Raw genomic sequence first — 21,618 nt, forward strand, 5'->3', positions numbered from 1 at the left:
GAGAGGAAGTCTGCCTTGCCGCTGCAGTTTCAAGTTTCTTGGCTTTAAGAGAAATTCATAGCATCCGAGGATCACGGTCGTGTCTCCTGCGCAGTTCTGCTCCTCTCGGCTGGCTCTCGTCTCCAACCCGAGGCGATGGCTACGCCTCAAAGCTGTCCTGCACCACCAGCAAAAGCCTCTTTCTTCCTAACGTGGGAAATCAGAGTACGCTGAAACCTGTGAAAGCCCCATTTTCAGTATGAAAATGCTTAGAAGATGATTTATTAAGGAGCGAACATGCTGCAGGTCACAAGATGGTCTGTCCTGGACGTAGGAAGGAAAAAAATCTCTCTGAGACTTAATCGCCACATGAGACAGAGGTTTCTTAAAGCAGAGGTGCGGTGAGAGGTGCTCTGCAGAAGACATACACAGTGTAAAGTCGTTTTAGGCTTGGTAGATTAATCTTCATTAGCTATCGGCTTAATGTGAGATACCCCGACTTGATTCTCAGTCATTGCCCCACATCATCCTTGCATAACAGCTCGTGTTCCTCCATCATAATTTAATATTGTGACCTGGCTGGCCAAACAACTCACACGCTCGCTCTGTCTCATTTAATTCTGCAGATGAATGGATGTCCATTGGAGGTTACGCCAGTCCACCATGGATGTCTCTGATGAATTTAAATTATTCAAAATGTCAGTCATCAGCTAAGTGCTAAGCTGTTTTTTTTTTTTTATTTCAGCTCGAGATGTGGCTATAGCCTCTCTCCCCGAGATGTATAAATAATTCATTTCGTTATGTAGTGGGATCGCTCAGGCCCCGTGCTACAGAGTGCTGCTTGCGCAGATCCCCGTCTCACCTACTGCACGAACTCAGCTCGGCTCGACCGTATTCCATCCATCCTCCACAGCTGACGTTCGGGCTTGGGCCTGGGCCCTTGGACCACGTTTCTCAGGGTTTTGTTTCCTCCATCACCGTGAGGTTCCAGGTACCTTTGAGTCTGAGTTTGTAGCTACCAGAGGTTCATAGCTTAATGCTTGTATTAAATTTGTGCAAAATAACCCTGCTGTAGCGATGATCCAGTTAAGTATTGGGTTTTATATTTTATATGAACGTAAGCCAGCATCTAATTTCGTTTTCTGCTGTGTTGTAGAATTGAAAGGTAATGATTCACTCTTAAAAATACATTTAAAATGATTTAGTTACTACTTTGACTACAGCCTATATCTTATGGAAGGAGCCCAGAGTAAAAGCTCACTGATGTGCAGAGTCCTGGCTGGTTGCAATTAGGAACAGAACAGCCCCATGACATGAAATCTGATGATACATTGAACTTCTGACCTACAGCAGAAATCTGATCGTCACAACCCAGCTTCTTCTTCATTTCAGCTCTGCTCAGGAAAACAAAAGTCTTCATTCAACATTCAGTTTTCTCCACCCTTCACCACTGGAATTTTTATATGATCTGAATTAAATATGCCAGACTTTGAAGGTAAATGTTTTAAGTGGCTAAGCGAAATCCATGGTGTCTTTCTGTTTCTTTAGCTATTGTCATTAAGCCTTGTACTGATCTGCTGGGCTCTGCAGGAAAATGAGGTGCTGCTGCATCCAACTTCACTGTGGTTTAAGCAGAATAAAATACTGAATCTAGTATTACTGGATTTTATTATTTTTTTTCTGGACGGGAGGCAATCATTGCTTTTTGCCAACCATAGCCACATTCTCTGCTCCGAAATTTAAGAATTAATCCTGAAGTCCTTATTCAGGACTCCTAATATCCAAGGCAAAGTTTGAGTATGGCATAGACTACCCGAAATTTAATTACCGTGCAGCGGTGATGAGCTGGGGTAGAGGTACCCAATAACCTGCGGTGTGTCACAGCCACGGAGCTGACACTTCTCCAGCGTTGTGTGAAGATAAGAAGTTCTTAAATGACATGCCACCATGCTGGATGGAGTCCAGTTCAGCAGACCTCCTGATCTGAGCTTCTGCCCAATTTTACACACATACACCCTTTGCTCATCAACGGCCAGCCTCCATGGGAGCCAAGAGTGCGTAAGAGGACGACGGCTTTACCCACCCACTCTTCTGATAAGCTAAAAACAGATTGAAGGTCCAAGTCAATTACACTTAAGCATGTGACAGAATTCTTTGCTAAACTGGGGCCTAAGTCAGTGTGATCTTAGGGTGGAATGCAAATAACTGCTCTTGGAGGAAGAAGAACGGGCACAAGAACGGAGCCAAAGGTTCTCCTGTGGTGACGGGCTGGGCCGAGCAGCAAGAGCCTGAGCAAATGGGAAAACAACGTGATCTGAGAGAAGGAAGGATTGTATGACTGGCTCCGTGGCTACGGCTTGGGAGGAGGAATTTCCTCGTGGGAACATTGCCAGGAGGGTGAGGAAATTGCTTGCTTTTCTAAGCAGAAGTAACTAATAAAGGAGGGGTGAGAACAAAGATTCTCGCCTGCGTTGTAGGCAGTGTCACTAGGACATAGTACTAGTGGCACTTTGAGTTGTGTTGGCTGAAATAGCATGCTTCCTTTAGACTTTTAAAAGTCGGATAAAGTAATAGAGTTCATCTCTCGTAAGCATCTGTGATCACCATTCAGGAGGTCTGCAGCAATGGCTTGTGTAGTCGAGAATAAAAACAGCCCAGGACTAAGACATCAGTCCCAGATTTCACCTTAAGTTCTGGAGACCAAGTGTTAGTGAAGTCCCTGGAGCTCTTCATCACACCAAGCTGCTTCTGCCGGGCTGCCTGCTCCCTGTTTCCACACTTACTTGGGGGCGTTTGGGCCACCTCTTAGTTCCTTGTTCTAAAACATGCTGAAAGTGCTTCATCATGAAATAAGGGAGAGCTTTGTCCCTCTGGAAGAATTTGTGGGAAAGGCGTGGAAGGGCTAGAAAAGATTATCAACACATGTTTCAGGCTTTTGTCCCTGTTGGAAAATAAGTACTTTGCAATCTGGATAGAGGGGTCCTTAGCTTCCCTGGAGAACATTTTAATACATCAGGAACTTAATACTGAAATTGGTAGAGCTGTGCGTGCCGGAACCCGGCCTCACCACACCCAAAGACACGCTAGATAGAGCCAAAAAGTCTGTGAAAGGCAGAACCAACCAACCTCCCAGAAATGACCCACTGCCCCCAAGGGGGCTTTGGGGCTCTGTGCTTGCTGAAAGAAGCTTGGAGCTGTGCAGGAAACCTGTTTCTGGAGATATTCCTACTGCACGGAGGGAAAAAAGACTTCATGCATGAAGGATCTCTGTGATTACATCTCCATTTCGTAGGTGCCATCTACAATTGGTTACAACCCAAAAATGGTAACTACTGCTGCTCAGAAGAGACAGGAGCCACTTTTCTCCCATTATACCAGAAAAAATTGTTTTGAACCGACTCTTCTAGATAAATAGCACTTAGATGTAAGCGTAGCTCTCATGATGAGTCTAGTGTAGGGTTCCGCAGTCACTTTTCATGCCAAGGATCACAAATTAATTAAGAAAATCTTGTCGCTTGGAAACTCTTCTATTCACAGGCGCATCAAATCACTGTAGCAGTAACTTGCATGGAAAAATAACATTAGGGATATTTTTATTTTTAGCTGTCTTAATGAAATATAGCAGATGGAAATAAAGAGGAGAAGCCCGTCCTATGTGACTAGCCATCTGTCTGGGGATCAGCAACAAGTATTTCATGGATCACAGCTAGAAAATTAGTGGGTAATTAACGTCAGTCTGCAAGCTACCTTACAATTCTTCACTCTCATTATTCCACTCTATAGAGTGGCTTTCAAATGCCGCTCATAACTTACCCAGCCATGAGAGACATGCTCATAGCACCACCCTTAGCTTTAGAGTACTAAACCTTGGGTTGAGCTCCAATGGTTCCCTGCAGTCCCTCCCTCCTGCACAGAACTGCAAAGCGGTCAGTGCTCATGTAGCCATCCACTCGCCATGAGCTCCACTACCAGGATCCTAAGGACTATTCCAGCCGATCTAAATTTGCCTTAAAGACATTCATATCCCGCCCTCGGTCCTGTAGCACACCAAGCACTGGGACCACTGGGACTGGCACAGGACCATCCCCTGTACTAGGCACGTCATGGAAACCAGCTTACTAACTTGAACAGGGAGTAAAGATCTAATATCCCAAACTAATATTTTTGTGTTGGGTTTCTTACTGACACGTAGCTTTTCCAAGTTCGTTAACTAGCTAGTCTGGAATCTCGCTCTTCAAAACTGCTCCAATTACTTCTACGCACTGTTGAGTTGGAGGAAGCCTGTCTTGTTTAATGACATCCTAAACAGACACACAATCCTGAACGCTGCTAAAGGTCACACAGCCCGAGCTTTTGGAGATGAGATACTTATTCAATGTTGTCATCATTATACCCTCTCGGTGCTCACACATGCTGCATTACGGCTGCAGCGTTTTCTCCCTTTCCTTTTTGGGAAAATCAATGCCTTGTCACAAGAAAGTTTTTATATTTCACCATTACAGAGTATTGCTTATTCTTCTCTGGTAACGGGATATTGTTATCGGGCTGTTTTAACTTTGTTTATTACCTCCATTCTGCTAGCTCCTACAATTCACTTGATACTGTTTTGGTTATTTTTATGCTTTGATTTAAGAACAGCGTGCTCCAAGACTGCACTTTAAGAAATGCCCCGAGGAGCAGAGCCACGGGAGTCATCAGCTCATTTACTGGACTGTTCTGAGCCCTACACGGTGCCTTAGGAAATAACCTCTCTTCCTGGAAATCCACGGCTAGCTGGTAAAACTCTACTATATGGCGTAAACATAATTAATCTTCACCAAGCCCTAGACACGCAATATCTGAACCCAACATAGCAGGTGGAAATTTTGTTGTTCCTCATACAAGGAAAGTGGCCCCACCAACAGAGCTCAAATCTAGGGAAACCAATTTGTAGACCTTTTTAGCTATGTCTCTTATTTTTGTGGCCCCTTTTTTCCCCTCTTCTGAATGGTAAGCAATCTCATTTTGCTGAAAAATACCAAATATTCGCAAACAGGTTTCAGTTTACCCCTTTGCAAGCTTGCAGGTACATTTACAAGTCGTGGAAATGTCCCCTCGACTCCATGACAATAACTTCACCATCTCATCCCCCTTCCTTTAGATCAGCCGAAGCGCCGGTGGGGGCCGTGCTCGGCAGCGGGGGCCGAGCCGGTGGCATGGCAGCTGGTCCTTCTCAGCATCGCACCCGCCGAGGGCGTCGGGGCTGGGGCGGGATTGGGATGTCAATTAGAGGGAGGCCATCAATCAGCCCCTCCCTTCCAGCTCTCCTCCGAAAATGCCTGTTAGGAAATTATTAAAATGCATCCCTGCTGATCCCCCCCGGCCTCGTCTACTGAGGTGTAAATGAGAGGAGCAGATGTGTGAGTTCGGTGTGCACTGTTTTTTCAGTGGTGCCACCGCACCGGCTCTGTGCCACCGCGACGCTCACGCCAGCGCCGTGACCCTGTGCCGCACGGCGGCTGGGTGACAGCCGGGCTCAGCCCCCCCGTGCCAGCGAGCGGGGTTCTGCTTTGATAGAGTCTCTCTGCCTAAAAAAATGGGGATTCTGTAGCTTACTGACTTCATAAAGAAATGGTGGAGATCGTCTAATGGATGCTCGGAAGGGTTGCTAGAGAACTGCAAAGTGAGAGCTTATGAGGTGTAAAATGCCATTTGCTTTTCAATGAAGAAAGGATAAAAATATGATCTTAAAAACAAACATATATGGAGCACCATGTGCCTTCTGCACGTGCTTTGCTGCAGCCCGGTTTGGGGGTTGGTTGCCTGAGCACATCTGGGTGTGCACACAGCGGCTGGAGGGGAGGGATCGAGCATCTTCTGCTTCCTGGAGGCTGGACAGACATAAAAGCCGACGTGCAGAGATGCTTGTGGCCCGGAGAGGAGCGATCCCTGCTTTACTCCTTCGCTGGCTGCGCTTTGAGAATATGTACAGCCAGAAGACTGACTTCCCTGATATTTTATATCCAAGCTAAGGCAGTAAGATAGCAGGGCGGCTCCAGGCCTCTCCCTCCTTTCCTCTCCACCTAAAATTTCAAGCAGGCAAAAGGTTGCACAGGAGGAGAACTTTTTCATAAGCTTTACCCAAGCCAAATCCCCCAACGGTCAGCTCTAAAGTAGTTCTGGAAGAGCTGTTAGCTCTGCTGTGGTTTCTGTCTCAGCCACAGGAACAAGCCTGAGCCTTTCGCAAGGCCGGCAGCGCCCGTTGCCCAGCGGGCTGCCATGGCCGGGCTGGTGCTGCCGGCAGGTCGCAGCCAGGCAGAGCTTGGCACCGGCCCCAAAAACCACCCAGATGCTGGCTGAAATGGCTGGTTTGAAGCTTGTCTGGGGCTCCGGGCACACACTGTGCACATCCTCAGTTTGCCTCCCATTGACCACGAGGAGCCTTTGCCAGGTCTTCCAGTACCTTCTATTTCCCACCCATCTCAGCCCGCTGTCGACAGCACTCGTAGCAGCAGGCAGGCAGCACTGAGCTCGTTTCAACATCCACTTCTGCTTTCGCAGCCAAATTAACCTCCCAGCTATCCAGGAACAGTAACAAAACCCCATGGCTTCATGGGCTCGATGGTCTGTTAATGACGCACAACGTAATCATCCTCCCCCTCTACGCTGCCATCCCACACGCAGAAATCCAAGCCTTTTTATGGTGCGTTTAACCTGGAGCTCTACCTCCCTGTAGGGATATGGCTGGGATTTTCAAATGAGTCCACTGGGAATTTGTTGCTCAATTCCAATGGTGTTTCTGGGGATTTGGCGAATAACTCACAGCCTCTTTTAAAAAATCACAGAACGGCAACGGAGATAATTTGCAGGTTATCCACAGAGGCAGACTGCTCGAGGTTCATTACAATACCAGTTAAATGTTATTTATCTCGTTCATCGTCTCATTCTAGTTACTCATTTTCCCTGGAAAGCCAAAGAGTTGGACACAGGAGCTGGCTGGACAAGGTTCTTCTTTCAACTGTCGTTCTCTGTTTAGAAATAATACCTAGAAATATCTTTTTCTACACAGTCTTAAGCCGCCAGCCAGGGCAAACAACTGCTTATTACAGGAGCTCAGATCCAAAGTTTACCACCATTCATGGGGAGCTGGATCCAAGGTTTTGGTTTGGCTGATGATAAAGAGAGGCGAGCAAAGCCGGGTAAACCCAGATCCCGACTCCTCCCGGTGTCAGCGGCCAGGGCCCGGTCTGCTCCCAGCTTATCTTCACAAAAGCCCATGGTCTGAGCTGCAAAAGTTAATTTTGAAGCAGCAGAACTGGGTAAAAACGCATTGCTGTTACTAACAGTAAATAAATATACAAAGTAAGGCTGCTGCGGTAAAGAAAACTGCACCTGAGCGGTGATATTTGGAGCCCTGAGCTGCACCCCCAGGACTCGCACCCGGGGCTTGCCGGGTGGCTGGGGTGCCGGGGGGGCGGCTACCCCCGGTCCAGGCTTTTCTGAGAGCTGCCAGCGTTTGCTGGGCTGTCGGCCAGCCCAAAGGGCTTCGGGCGCTGGGGTAGGTGACATACAGCGCAGCTGCTCGGGGCGCTGGAGGAACGCGGAGGGCGCGTATCGTGCTATTTGATCCAAGGAATGGCAGCGGAGTCCCGGCGAGCCCCGGCAGGCACGGCCGCTGGAGCGGGGCTGGGCAGGGAGAAGGCGCATCGGCCGGGTGCTGCTCCAGTGGCAGCGCAGCCGTCGGCCGCCGCAAACTGAATTCTCTCCCTGATCCCTCGTTTCACCACCCAGACACAAACATGAACTGGCCTTTGCAGCTGAAGCAAAAGGGCAAGAGGGTTTCTTTTCCCTGGCAACCCCGTCCGGACCGTTCAGATGTTGTGAGTCAGAAATCCCCAGTATTTTTTTGAAGTCTGAAGGCTACTGAGTTGCAACTAGTTCCCTGCCATTGATCTTTTAACGTTACTGTTTGAGGACTGTTTTCATTACAGCAGTAGTAAGAAACTATAACAGAAAAAAAACCCAAACCCCAGATTTTCTTTTAGTTGCGCAATGCCAGGAGGCAGATATAGAAAAATGACTGCAAGCCTTCGCACAGATATAATTACATTGCAGAAAACTCCATCCTACTCCTCAGCACTTAAATTCTCTTTTCCAGCAAAACGCGCCGACTGAGCTGGGGTGTTTCCCAAATGAAGGCAAGTTCCCGAGCCGTGTTGTCGGATGCCATTCCGATGAGCACGTGCCTGAATGCTCTGCTGAACCTCTGTCTCCCAAAGGACCTCTCAGCTAAATACCTGGTAGCTGCTGGAGCTTATAGCGCTGAGGATCCTCATGGGACAGATCCTTCATAACCCACTTAAAAATCAAAATATAAGGAAGTCAGTTCCTGCTGGTATTGGTTTTACCTGCCCTTGCTAAAACATCATCTTCAGTTTCCAAACTCGCTGCTGCCTTTCTTAGGACCAGAATGACAACCAGGCTCATCGGGCTGGAGGATTGGTGAGTCCAGGCTCTCATCCTGCTTCCTCGCTACTTGGGAATCATACTGCGTGGTTTGGTTTAGCCGTCCCCTAAAATAAAAGAGGTGATGCGTGAAAAAGGCAATAAAAGCCATAGTCTTATCCAAAAGCCCTGTGCCTAGCGAAGCGCTGTGGCCCCAGTGTACACACCTCCCTGCCGGCTGCCTTTTCTCTGGGGATGGGTGCTGCAGCGGGTCCCCGCTGTCACCCTCTCCATCCTGGGCGACAGGGTCATGCGGCACTCCCTGATTCCTGTCAGAACATGCACTTTTTGATTTTACTCATTGATCAATAATAGCCAACGTGGTTTATTTTCACATCTGCTTCAGTAGTGGGGGGGGTGTCAGGTGGGCTTTGTGTCCGTTTCAAAGTGGTGGAGACCAGCCCAAGTCTGGGAGGTTTTGTGAATGTTCTGCGCAATGGAAAAAGTCTGATGGGGGAGAGGAGGAGGGACCAAGCCAGGAGAAACTTGCTGCTGCTTCCAGCCACGGCTCAGGCAGGGCCCAGCATGAACATAACTCTTAGTGAAGGCTCTTCACCTCCTTATTTTTTTTTTCAGCTCATGGACAGAAGTTGAAGTGTGTGTTTCCAATCTAGAGGAGCAACACCGAGTCAGTCCTCTCTGCAGCACAGCTCCAGGTTGTCTCACCCGCCCGTATGAACCTGGTTTTCTCACCCAGTTTATATATTAAGAGCTACAGGGACATTCTTACTGGTAATCGTCATAAAGTGCCCTGCCCAGGGGGGCTGATGGACCTCCTTGTACCAACTGAATACGCACAGAAAGACCTTGCCATTGCCACGCAAATTAACGGGTAGAAAGACACAACATGTGCATTAAATCATATTGAGCAGTCCAAAGGATCAATTGCCCTGTTCACATAAGGGATGGTGGAGAAAAAGAAGCTTTCAAAGGGTTTAAGTTTCAGGCCCATCACTTTGCTGTGCATCTGGCCCTCCCACACCGCCTGGTTTGATGTAAATCTCTCAGATGGGGACTCTGTGCTCGGAGCCCTCCGCTGCCGCTTGCCCTCCACAGGCAGACACGCGCGTGTGTGAGTGCCACACGTCACCAGCCTGCGCTTCCCAGCAAATTAGCAGAAACACCACGGCATTACATTTGCTGGGATCTACCTGTCAGTCAAGGAGAGTCCTATGGTCCTTCCTGATACCAGGATCGCAACCGTCCACTATTTGCTACTAAAACTTGAGTCTCTGCCCACGAAGACTGATGGAGGCATCCAGCTGGTAACGTCTCACACCCAGACCCGGGGCTTGGCCTCCCCCCTGCCTGGAGTGGCTGCAGCAGCAGCCAGCAGCAGGGGAGCTAGACCATAAAAAGCGCACTAAATAAACCCAATCTTAGCACCAAGGTTGATACAAAAAGCCATAAAAAGCAGGGACAATAAAAAAGAAAAATGCACGGCAGCATCAAATCCGAGACGCTGACATGAAAGGATTCTGTTTGAAAAAGCCTGCCCAAAATTCTCTCTCCTGAAGGTGATCGCCACGTCCTGTCCTAGCAGGATTACTGCTTGCACACACATGCATACGTCAGCTTGTATTCATAGCCCTAAAATGTTCCTGTCAGTTGTACGCTCCACAAATACCAGCAAGATCTGAGATTCTGCTTCCCCCTCGCCCCAGCCCACCCCTGGTGTTGCTGCATCTGCTCGTTTCATCTATCATTGCTCCCGTCCCCGTCTTCGCCTGAGCATATGTTGCAGGAGGAGAAATATAATTAAGTTTGGAAAATTCGTCTCGAGGTAACCAGATGTCTTGCACCACCTTCAACATATTTCCCACACCTTAATTAGTGGAGGGAAAGTCACTGCCCGTGGCTGAGCGGCGCCGACGGCAGCGGGGGCGGCCGGCAGCCCCTGCCTCGCCGCAGAGCAGACAGACTTCACCCTCCGACGCGGGGAAGCATCCTCGCCGGGAACGCGTCCTGCCAAGGCTTTCGGAGCGCTGCCGTGGGTTTGGAGAGGACTCAGCTTCTGGCGCTCATCACCTGTACACGTCCTGATTGCCTACACGCATGCTTGAGCTGTGACTTCCCTTTGTTTTGCTTCAGGGCTGCGTGCTTGATTTATTACAGTCAGACAAGTGTGGTTATGCGTTCGAACACTGAATCTGCATCGTTAATTTGGGTCGTTACTTCTGGATGCTTGCTGGGTACCTTGGTGCTGGATGGGCAGTCATACAGCTGTGCTCGGGCAATGCAGTCGCAGGAGCTGCACGCACTAAATCAGGATTAGCTGTGTGCCTACAACACAGACATCCACCAATAACCTGTGAAAATGGCCTTTCTAGATTGCTGGTTTACAAGAAATGCCTTGTTATTCTGTAAAAAGTTGCAGGAGATGCCAGCCTGCCAGTCAGGACCAGATATTTCCAGAGCAGCAGTTTGCACGGAGCAGCGGGGCTAGTTTAGCTCTCTGCAAAAATCTTTCCTTCCTCTGCCAAAGCCTTAAACCCCTCTGACAGCCTTGAGGTGAACTCCTGGCCTGCGGAGAGGGACGGGATTGTGTGGAGGGGTCGGAGCGATGCTGGGAAGCCTGGAGATGGTGGGAGCAGCTGGGAGAAGTGCTGCTGGGAGGATGCTGGACGCTGCCCAGGTCACTCCTGTCAGCGCAGAGGGATGCTCGCTCCAGGGGAGGGTTTTCCTTTTTCCTATCTATGTCCATGCTGTGTGCCTGCTGTCTAGGGAACTGAACACTGGCTATTTCTGTACCCCCGTCAGCAGCCAGGAGCGATGGGGTATCCCTTTCCCAGCCCCGCTCCCACCCCCAGGGCCAGGTGTCCTCCTCCCGTCCCAGCCTGGCGCTGGGTCCCTGCCAGAGGCCCCGGTGCCAATGGAGGGGTGACGCAGCACCGGTCTCCCTTGCAGGAGTGGGGAGGGACGGGGGAGGGACTCTGAACTCTTCTCTGACTTGTGCCCTTGTCACCCCCCAGCTCCCTCCTGTCTGCACGATCCTGCTGCGTTCCTGCCGGGAGAACCACGCTGGTGTTGCATTTGCCGCAGGGATGTGTCTTCCCTCGCCGAGAGCACCCCGGAGTTTGCCAAGCTCACACCTCAGCTGCGCAAACCCCAAAGCAACACCCCAAAACCTGACATGACATCCCATTTCTGCATCATCAGCTGCGTTTGGAAATGGCTGAGATGGACCCACCGCAGTCTCCGTTTCCATCAGAAACAGCCGTGCCCATCCCAGGAGCAGCAAAGCCGTGCCGGGGCAGTCAGAGGGATGCAGGTTCTGCCCTGGGACCGGGCTCTGGTTTTGGGCTCAGCTTCCATGGCTGGGTTTCAGCTGCCGGCCAAGCGGAGTGGTACCCGTCCCCCTGCACCCTCCGAGCCGCCTCGGTGTGTCCCACGGGGACAAAAATACCTCCCCAGCTGCTGCCCACCTGGTGCCTGAGATGAGTTTAGGAAACAGCAATCAGAAACTGAAAATAAAAGGCTGAAAAGAGATAGATACAGGGCTCGCACCAGAAGTGAGAGAGTTAAAAATAGAGGTGATACGATCCTCAGAGCTATAGGTCATAATTAACCGCTCGAGTGTCTTCAGGCATCGAGCAAGTGCAATAGGAAACTCACAGGGGTTTAGCAGCCGAGACGGCGTGTCCTGGGCTCCCGGCATGCCACCGCTGAAAATAGATGTGTGGACAGTCCCCTGGCCAGCTGATGCCAGGCACCGGCGGGGGGGGGTACCACCCTCCGTCCCGCACTGGGCACCGCCACACTTCTTTCACCCCCGCCATAGAGACGGGGATTTCCCCTGGGATGAGCCACCCCTTTGCAGGGTGAGCCAAGGCCAGGGAGGAGCAGGCAGGCGCCAGCCCGGGGGCACCCTCACCCTGCTGGGCACAAGCCCACTGCCGTATTCCAGGTGGCTGCCAGGGCTGCTGGGAGGTGGGTGCATGGACGAGCTGCAGGAGCTGCTTGCAGGGAGCCTGCATAAGCCTCAGGTGCAACAGCATTTCCCTCGTGGCGGTTTGGGAAGGAGAAGCCATAGCCCTGGCTCGTCTTTGAGCCTTGGGACCAGGGGATCGGGGCTTTCTCGACTGCCCGTGTCAGGCAGTGTGCGGCACCTTCCATGGGGGTTTCTCCGTGTCTGCCCCTCACCAGGACCAGCACTGCTGCGTGGCTTGGTTGCAAGCCAAGCTTTTGTCCAAACCCTGCTTGATGCTCAAGTGATCGAAGCGATCACGGCAAAAGGCCTGGATGTGTCCCATCTCCCCTGAGCGGGGCCGTGCCCGCTCTCCAGCTCTAGCCCTCCCAACACCCTCATCTTTCACCGAGCGCAGCGACATCCTCCTGGCCGGGAGGGACCACCCGCTCCTCAGGGTGCCCCATGTCACCAGGGAAAAAGGGGGCTCGTAGAAAGGAGGGGGGTGCAGGAGGAGACTGTGAGAACCGAGCAGGGTAACGCTGCCGCAGAGGGGGGTTCGGCCCTGGCCCCGCTGCTGTGCTCAGCCCAAAGCCCCACGGGCCCAGGGCTCAGACCACTGCCCGCACCCGGTGACGTCTTGTAACAGTCACGGGGATGGATCTGGCAGATCGAAATATCACGGTTAGTTAAAAGGCTCCTCTCAAGTCAGTTTATGCTTGATATTTAGTTTCTGTATATATAGGACATTGCGCATGAGATCAAGTGGAAAGTTTCTTCTTTAATTCCTCCAGAAACAGAATTATTCAACTGAGCTGCTATTCCCTGGAAGCAGGAGACCCAAACATTACGACACTGTGATAGAGGAGAAACTCAACACCACCACCACAACAGCCCTCAGCTGATCCATTTTCTTTTCTGGGAGCAGGAAAGCTCAGACAGGGAGAAAGACATTTCAACCAGTTCAGCTCTAACAATCATAGAATTGTCGAGGTTGGAAGGGACCTTTAAGATCATCAAGTCCAACCATCAACCTAACACTGCCAAAACCACCACTAAACCACGACCCTAAGCACCACATCTACCAGAGTGAAATAGGTAAGGATTTTAAAAACAAGTATATGACTTAATTGATCATGATCCTAAGCAAAGTTAAAGCAGCTACAAACCATAAAGAATGTGGCGGGTTTTGGTGTTGCCTATTATGGTTGAAGAAGCCTGATGTCAGCCCTGGGCTGGGCACAGCCCCTGCACGGCCAGAGCTGAGCTGGATGGGAACAGCCCAAGATCCCACCAAAGCTGCCCGTGAGCGCTGAGCTCGGTGGGGGAGGTGAGCGCTGACCCCTTTGCAAAAGCACATGGGTACCCACTCAGATGCCGGTTCCCCAGCTTGCATCCCCCCAACGTATCTGCTTTAACTCCTGCACGGAGCCTCTCTTACCTCTCGCGGGGTTCACACCTGGCCCAGCAGATGCCCGTATCCCATACGTTCCTCGGGGTAACGTTACATGGTAGAGACCAGACGTAGCCCGATGCCCTGGGAAAAGGGCGGCCTCAGGGACGAGCCGTGCGCCCGAGGGGATGGGGGGGGACAGGTGGGCTCGTGCAGCTGTAGCCACGCAGGGTGCAGGGGGACGGATACACAACAGGTTTGTCCTGGGTGCGAACAACTCAACACTTTCTAATCAGCATCTCGCTCTCATGGCTCCTGCTCCCTGCCCCCAGGTCCCGGTGCTGCTTCTGCACAGCATGCGCAAGACCTGGAAGGAGACTGAAGGGCATTGCGTCTGCCTGGGGCTGAGATTTAGCAGAACTTTGGATTTCATGGCACAGCCAGTGCCATCCTGACCAGCAGGAGCACAGCACTGGGACCAGGAAGAGGAGACCAACATCATCTGCACGGCCATGGCCAAGGGTGCATCCCCCAGGGGTGCATCCCCGAGGGGTGCCCTGGAGACCTGCCGCGGCTGCAGAGCTAGACTGGGTTTGAGTCAGAAGAGCTTGAAAGTCATAATTTTATTTTCTCCCATTCTCCCTATTTTTGGCTTCAGATTCTTGGATGTCTCCTGCCTACTCCCAAAATATGTGACAAGGAGTAGGCTTGAGATAGTAACAATATTAAAATGAGTCAAAGTGCAGCATGAACTGAAAGTTAGCACAAATGCAGTATCAAAACTCTCAGCAAAAATATCAGCCAAGGAACAGGAGGATCCAAGCAGGAGATCCTCTCCAAGCAGGAGATCCTCAGGAAAAGACCAGGGAGCAAGGGGGGATCGCAGGCTCAGCAGGGTCCGCTGCTGCACGGTTTAGGAAGCCTCATGGGGACTGTCACACGTTTGATGTGCTCTGCTCAGCACAGCTCAGTCTGAACAACTGAGGAGGGAAAATCCAGAGAGGGATGGAAATGATCGGAAAATATGGGTTATGAGGAGAGAGAGAGAGATAACCAGGGTTTGTAGTCCATGGAGGGCCAAGGGAGATATAGTAACAGCCTCCAGAAGTTACTGCAAATAAGAAGGGAATAAAATTGGTTTCTACATCCATTGACTGTGAAAAGGGTAAGACTGTCCTGACTTGCTTTGCGTGACCTCCTGAAAAGCCCCAGCCGAAGGGATGCCTTATCTCTGACATTTAAATCTGCTGTCGAGTCAGTGGTGAAGAAAGCTAACCTGCCTCGGGCATAACGCGGATCCCTCTGGAGCCTCCGCAGGTCCCTCTTCCAGCTCAGTTCTCCTCCAGCAAAGACACAGAGGCCTTTCAGGGAGCTACTGCTGCCTTTGACAGATCTCCTGATACTCTGGTGAACCGACCTGGGCCAAGCCCAGCTGTGGTACCCGGGGAAGAGAAGCTGATTTCTGGGGAGTGCGACGGGAGCAAGGAAGGAACCGACACAGTGAGAAATGCTCATTTGCCTCATGCTGACCCCTCAGCAGGAATGGGTCTGGGGAGGAGGTGGACCACTTGCAGCTTCCAAATTAAAGTGACCTGTGTTAACAAATCACAGTTATTCATCGCCTTCTTTAGGGCACAGAGTCTTCGCTATAGAAAATATATGTTGATGCTGAGTGATCCATTTAAAGGCTCTATTCTTGAGCCAGACATTTGAGCATACAGCTCCGGCCTGGAGAAGTACAAAAAACTTCATGAACAAAGTTGGGAAGTGAGGAAATGAAAATGAGCCAAATGTTCGAGGGATCGATCAGACCGTGGAACAGGCTAACACGAAGCAGCAGATGCCTCATGGTTTGTGCAGACGCCAGTTGGGTGGAGAAGATGGCAAACCAGGATTATAACAAAGGGGAAGCAGAGATAGGAGAAAAAAGGCTTAGAAACCTCGTGGACCACCTCGGCGTTTGCCAGGAGTGTATGGTGCCGGGTAATGCCCCTCACTCCTGCACGGGGCAGTGACCCAGCCCAGCGTGCCCATGTGCCCCGAGAAACAGCAAACCTAATGGCCATCTTCTGGGAAATGAGAGCGCGCTGGCTTCTGAATAAGTCATTTCATTGAGGAGGAGGAAAGAAGCGAGATTTTTCCCCAATCGCCAGAGTTCCTAAGTCTGAAGTCGTCATTGCCACTCTTGTCCTTCCTCCGTGGTAATAAAGGAACTCACAGTATTTTGGGGGGGAAATCTTATTTCTCACGTCCCTTCTCACACCCTCAATTTAAGGCTTGCAGAGTTTGTAATCCCACAAGAAGCAAAGCGGCCGCTTCCCGTGGGGACATGAATAGCCCCATTGAAGTCATGTGCTGGGACTTTACGTGTGTGCTGAGAAGTTTGCAGCACTGAGGCTGTCGAGCCCAGGGGTCGTTTCTGGGAGAAGCGTCCCTGACACCCCAAGCACCCCACAGAAACTAAACGTACGCAGACCGTGGGTTCAGAGTCCCTCCTTCGGCAGGCATAGGGAATTGGAAGCCTGCTCCAGGAGGGAGGCACACCACAGTCCGGGTGCCCGTCCTCGGGCCACCAGCTCAGCTCTTGGCATTTTTCTCAGCTCCAGCACTTGTCCCGGCCCTGAACGGACCAGGACAGTCCCTAAATTGCACTTACCCACAGAAAATGTTTAACATTGCCCAAGTAGGTGCGTTTTTGATAAAAACATTTAATTACTGTACTTCCTAAAGCATCCCAGAAAGCACAGTGCTGTCAGGCAAATAAAATCTCTAAATAACTCCAAGCTATTAAAAGCCAATAGGTTCTCGCACCCTCCACAGCCATAAAGCCTGCAGAAATAAAGACGCCAGGTACTGACGCTATTCAAAGGGAGGGCACAACATCATGTCACCGTATGGTGACGTGGCGCTGGCCAAGTCCCTCAATTACACCGCGTACATGGCAATGGCTCATTTTTTTGCTAGTGCCCAGCTTTCCTGGGGCGCGCAGGCAAACAGCAGCACCCACACCAGAACCCGGCTGCCTCCACGCAGCAGCTCCCACCTCTGGGCCGAAGCAGCCCAAGTTTGAACAATCCCAGACTACATCTGAACCAGCTGCAGGCCAGGCTGTCTTCAGCCCAACTGCTCGCTGAGTGAATCCAGTACCCTTGAGAAAGTCGCTGCCATTGTGCGGGGTGACTCATGGCTGGAGGGGAAGGCAGGATTTTGCAGCGCCAGTGATTTATTTAGTTTTTGATGAGAAGTGATGAGAGCTGCCCAAGTTCAGCACATGCAGGGTGTGAGATATACTTAAAAAATGGAATTGTACAAACAAGAGAGGAAACTGCAGCAGCTGCGGGGATCAGCAAACACTCCTGTGTGGTTCGTCCAACCACCAAAGCTTCCCTGGAGGAAGGCGTGCTGCAGCCTAAGGCCGGTATTTGGGAATAGAGCAGCTGGAGGACCAGAAGGACCACCAGCACTGAAAATCCTCTGAACTGTGCCTGTCTGGTCTGCAGTTCTTGTAAACCATGACCATTCCAGCTAGTTCTTTAGCTCCCATTTTCTCTTTTGGGGACCAGCCTGAGAAGAGACCTATATTTTATGGTGTGCAGATACCAGCCTAAAGCAACGCTGAGCGAGCAGTAAGAAGCGTGGTCCAGCTGGGGATCAGTTGCTTGAGGTGCCAGGAGCCCAGTAAAGTCCGCTTTAACCATAAGAGGAATATGGAAACAAATTGTCACTTCATCAGCAGGGCAAGCCCAGCCAGAGCTGCTGGCCTTCCTCTGGCACAAACTGGAAACGCTCCTTAGGACCCACTCTGAGTTACTTCTCCTCCCTTTGTCTCATTTAAGATCACACCTTGCAGTGTTTGCAAAAGCCAGCTCACAAAACAGGAACGCCTTCAACACCCAAGTGCCGCTGTCAGCCCGAAACCCTGCTGCCGGCTCAGGCACAGCTTTGTTAAAGTCTCTTCATTCCGCCAAAAAGTTTCCTCTGTGCTCCCTTTTGCGGAGTTTCTGACCCGTTTGTACGATTCCCAGGCTGAATGAGTAGCGAGGGCATATCCAGGGCAAGGCTGGCTGCCGTCTCCTCTGGGGACGCGGTAGGGTGATGAACCACGTCTCCTGCCCTCTCCGCTGCTGTCACACGAGGGGCTCAGATGCCCCCAGCCCCTCTGATAAGCCCCACAGCAGTCACAACTACTCCTTTTCACAAGGCCGTGCCAGTTGCAGGCTTTTTGCCTTTGAGATGCCAAATTTGACCATCAGAGCCCTGAGCTTCTTGCAAACCAGGACCGTAGCAGAACCCAGAGGGGAAGGGTCTGAAGAGCCATCACTTTTCCTGGGAGGACCAGCCCCGCAGGATGGTGGTACCTCTCCACCTCGCCTCGCACCCGGGCACGAGCTGCCCGCCCGCCTCTCCATGCACGGCTCTGCAGCGGCTCAGCCGTGGCTTTGGCCCAAAGTTGACATTTCAGGCTTTATTGCAGACACGGGTTGCTATGGTGAAACAACCTTCCGAGCACCCTGAAAAGTTTGGAGATTTGGCTGAGAAATAACTTTTGCAAACACTTGCCAAAGACGGTCATCCGACGCGCTGTGCTGAGCTGACGGCAGGCCGGTTTGACAGCCCGGCATCACCCAAGAGGCAGCAAAACTGTGTCCTTACCCCCGTCGCATGAAGTCTTTACCCTGTCCTGGAGTTTTACAGCAATGGAAGTGCCAGTCGGACGTTGCTGGGGATGTTCCTGGTGCCACCTGCCCCACCTTGAGTCATCCTTTCTGATTTTCTCTTCCCGCACATGGAAAAGCACAGCCCCCCGCCGCAAGGATGGAGACCTCAGGTCTGGTGCTCTGAGTTTGCAACGTGGCTGCTGGGCTCCAACTCACCCCACACCTCCCAGGTCTCGCTGGGCACGGAGACCCCGGCAGCAGCATCCCTCCTTCCCGGGAGCAATGACATACAGGCACATCTGCAAAGGGCAGAAGAGCTTTTTTTTTTTTTTTTTTTTTTTTGCTACTGAGCACCCACACAGTGTTTATTTGCAAGTGAGTCAACCGGACTCTGATGGGTTCGTGGATGCCGCACAACTCACCTCTCTCTTATCTCAGGGATTTTCATTACCTTTTGGGCAATTTTGACAAGAATTCAATTTTCCCTGCCCACGCACACATCCTGCTGTTCTCTCATTGAACACATCAATTAGCAGCCAAAAAAGTCCTCAACATCTTTTCTCTCCTGGATTCAGCCTCCCCCCTCAGCCTTTAACACCATTTCCCAGTACAATTACCCACCGCAAACTGCTGCCAGGTCTGGCCTGAAAGACTGAAGCTCCTCACCCAGCTCCATGTGCTTCTCATGCCCACAGGCATCTCCCCGCCGTCCCGGGGAGCAGAAACCAAACGTCCCACACGAGCAGGGACAGAGCCCTGCATGGCACCCGCATCCCTGCGACAGCATCTGCCAGGAGCGCCCATGCAGCAGTAAGTGTTAAGTGGTGGAAGAAACATAAAGTTTTATCTCATTCTCAGTATTTACCACATCCAGAGGCATATCCAGAGGTATTCCAGCTGCCTTCACAAACAAATGACTTCCTGCTTTTTATTCCTGCTGGGATGCAGACAGCTGCACCGTTCTCCATCAATCCTGTTGCTTCCAGAGGCAGAAGCTGAGTCTTAAGCCTGAAGGCGTAGCAGGCTGCGGGGTCACCTACGGCTCTGCCCCGTTCTTGCCCTCTCCTCCCAGCGTTTCCTTTCAGCCACCCTCAGACAGGACACCAGGACCCCTGTCTCACCCACTGCAGCACCCATCAGCTTTTTTTTTTCCACCCCTGAACACAAAGGAAGCATCAGCCTAATTTTATTTTAAAGGGAGACCCTGAGAACCACATCTGCAAACGAGGCCATGAGATAGCGTAACGATGACACCATAACCAAGTGCCACCACTGCCACGAAGCTGGTCCAGAGGTGGGACCCGTCTGGCAGCAGCTCCATCCCTGCCCGCACAGAGCTGGGGCAGGGCCCCAGGGCCATGGGGACGCAGCGCTCCCCATCTCGGCCCCACGTGCTGAAAGGTGGAAGTGAAAAGCAGATGTGGACTCTGGGAAGCTTTCCAATACGTTTTGTTTTTTCCTTTATTCCTCACTTAGGCTCCAGACCTGAGCCAGCCTACGAAGCAGGAGCCCCTGGGCACAGTGACATTTTGTGCAGTGGCAGCAGCCGCAGCAGGTGATGGCAGCAACCCTCCCCTCCGCTGCAGAGACCGCCTGCGCGTCCCACAGCCCTCGGCCTCTGGGGTGGCAGAGGAAAGGGGAAGGTCCGTGGCCAGAGGAGCGCCACCCCCCCGGCCATTGCGGCCAGAGCTGCTGCTGGAGTGCGGCTTTCACAGGGCTGCGCTCCAGGCAGGGTGTGAATTAACGGGGTCGTTAATGCCCCACTGCCAATTGAAGCAGGACTTCCCTGGAGCTGGAGAAGCAGCAGGCAGGGGGACAGATGCTGCTCAACACGCTGCCTGGGCCTTCTTTAAAGAGGGAAACTCTTGCCCTTTCCTCTTTCTGAGCATCAGATGCAAAGGGCTGAAGAGGTCCCAGCTCCGGAGCAGCTGCCTCCAGCCCAGTCTCTTGGCTGGGGCCGTACCGCAGTCAGACAAACCCCCACAACTTGACTTAACCACGGCAGAGAGGTGGAGGTGAGGGAGAGCCATCTTCCGAACCCTTCGATGATGAAACACGCAGATTGTCCTTTCCTTCCTTTGACCACTGACTCAACAGCTTCACCCTGAAGAGCTGCTAGAGGAAACCTGAAACGTGGATGTTGAGAGAAAAGTAGGGAGAAGAGGATACTCCAGGAAAATGAGTTTTCCCCCTCCGTCTCCACATTTCCTTTGAATTGTAAGAGCACCATCTTGTGTTTAAACCCAACACGGCCGGCGCCCAGTCCCGGGGGTTCCGGCCTACCTAGAAGCACAAGCAGAGAATAACAACAATCCACGTCACTTCTCACCAGCTCCCTCCTCGCCATCACTTTACAGAGTGTTTTGAAACGCAGGAAAACAATTCTCACGCTTGGATTTGCCATCTCAGAATACCTCTTTAAGAATTTAACTGTTATCCTGCAAAATTGCAGCAAGACCTGAACGCTATGCCATGAATCGGAGTATGGTCTGAGGCCAAGAGACCTCCTCAGAGCTTCTTTTGCAGTAGATTTAAGGGGCATTCGTGCAGAGACCATCATAATATTAAATAACATTTACAGACTGTGCTACTCAAATAACTTTCACACAGGATGCTGAAGAAGGGGGGTGATGGCAAGAAGAATCCCTCATTTTGGTTTGCTATTCCATTGTAGAAAAAGGGAAATCATCTCAATCTCTGTCAGCAAGTTTGAGGTTTAGTTTCCAGCAAACAAGTATTTTCCAATAAAAAGCGTTCACATTGAAACATTTTCACTTCCTGTATGATTAACACTTCACATATTACGATTTGAATACCGCTTTTTATAGGAGACTGACACACCTGAGAACTTTTTTGGTACCTGCTGCAGAAGCGGCGAGTGCTTTCCCCGTTATCCCCGTGTTCGTTGCAGAAGGACCTGGGTATTTTCTAATGGCTTAAAACTTCAGTCTCCAAATATCATTCGTAACACCTTAACCCAGTTCACAATTCTATTAGCACTTCTCTCTCAATACAGGATCTGAAAAATTAAATCACTTACCCACAGACCCGAGGTGCTGCCAGAAGGGCGTAAACATTTGCACAACAAAGATTTCTGATGCTTCTTTCTATTTAAAACATACACGCGCTCTCTCGGCACACGGCAATGACATGACGTGCATCTGCATGGACACATCCCAAGAATAAACACTCCGAGG

At 51.2% G+C, this 21,618-nt stretch overlaps 1 long non-coding RNA gene across 1 annotated transcript; it reads left to right on the top strand.

The window, feature by feature from the left end:
- The first annotated feature begins 2,162 nt into the window (after positions 1 to 2,162).
- Positions 2,163 to 10,671, top strand: LOC128917954 (uncharacterized). The gene is made up of 4 exons (XR_008469421.1): positions 2,163 to 2,376; positions 4,618 to 4,755; positions 8,117 to 8,460; positions 9,040 to 10,671. It is a non-coding gene; the product is annotated as an uncharacterized LOC128917954 (long non-coding RNA).
- The last annotated feature ends 10,947 nt before the right edge of the window (positions 10,672 to 21,618 follow it).

This window comes from Rissa tridactyla, chromosome 15 (assembly GCF_028500815.1).
Source record: "Rissa tridactyla isolate bRisTri1 chromosome 15, bRisTri1.patW.cur.20221130, whole genome shotgun sequence".
NCBI classification, from domain to species: domain Eukaryota; kingdom Metazoa; phylum Chordata; class Aves; order Charadriiformes; family Laridae; genus Rissa; species Rissa tridactyla.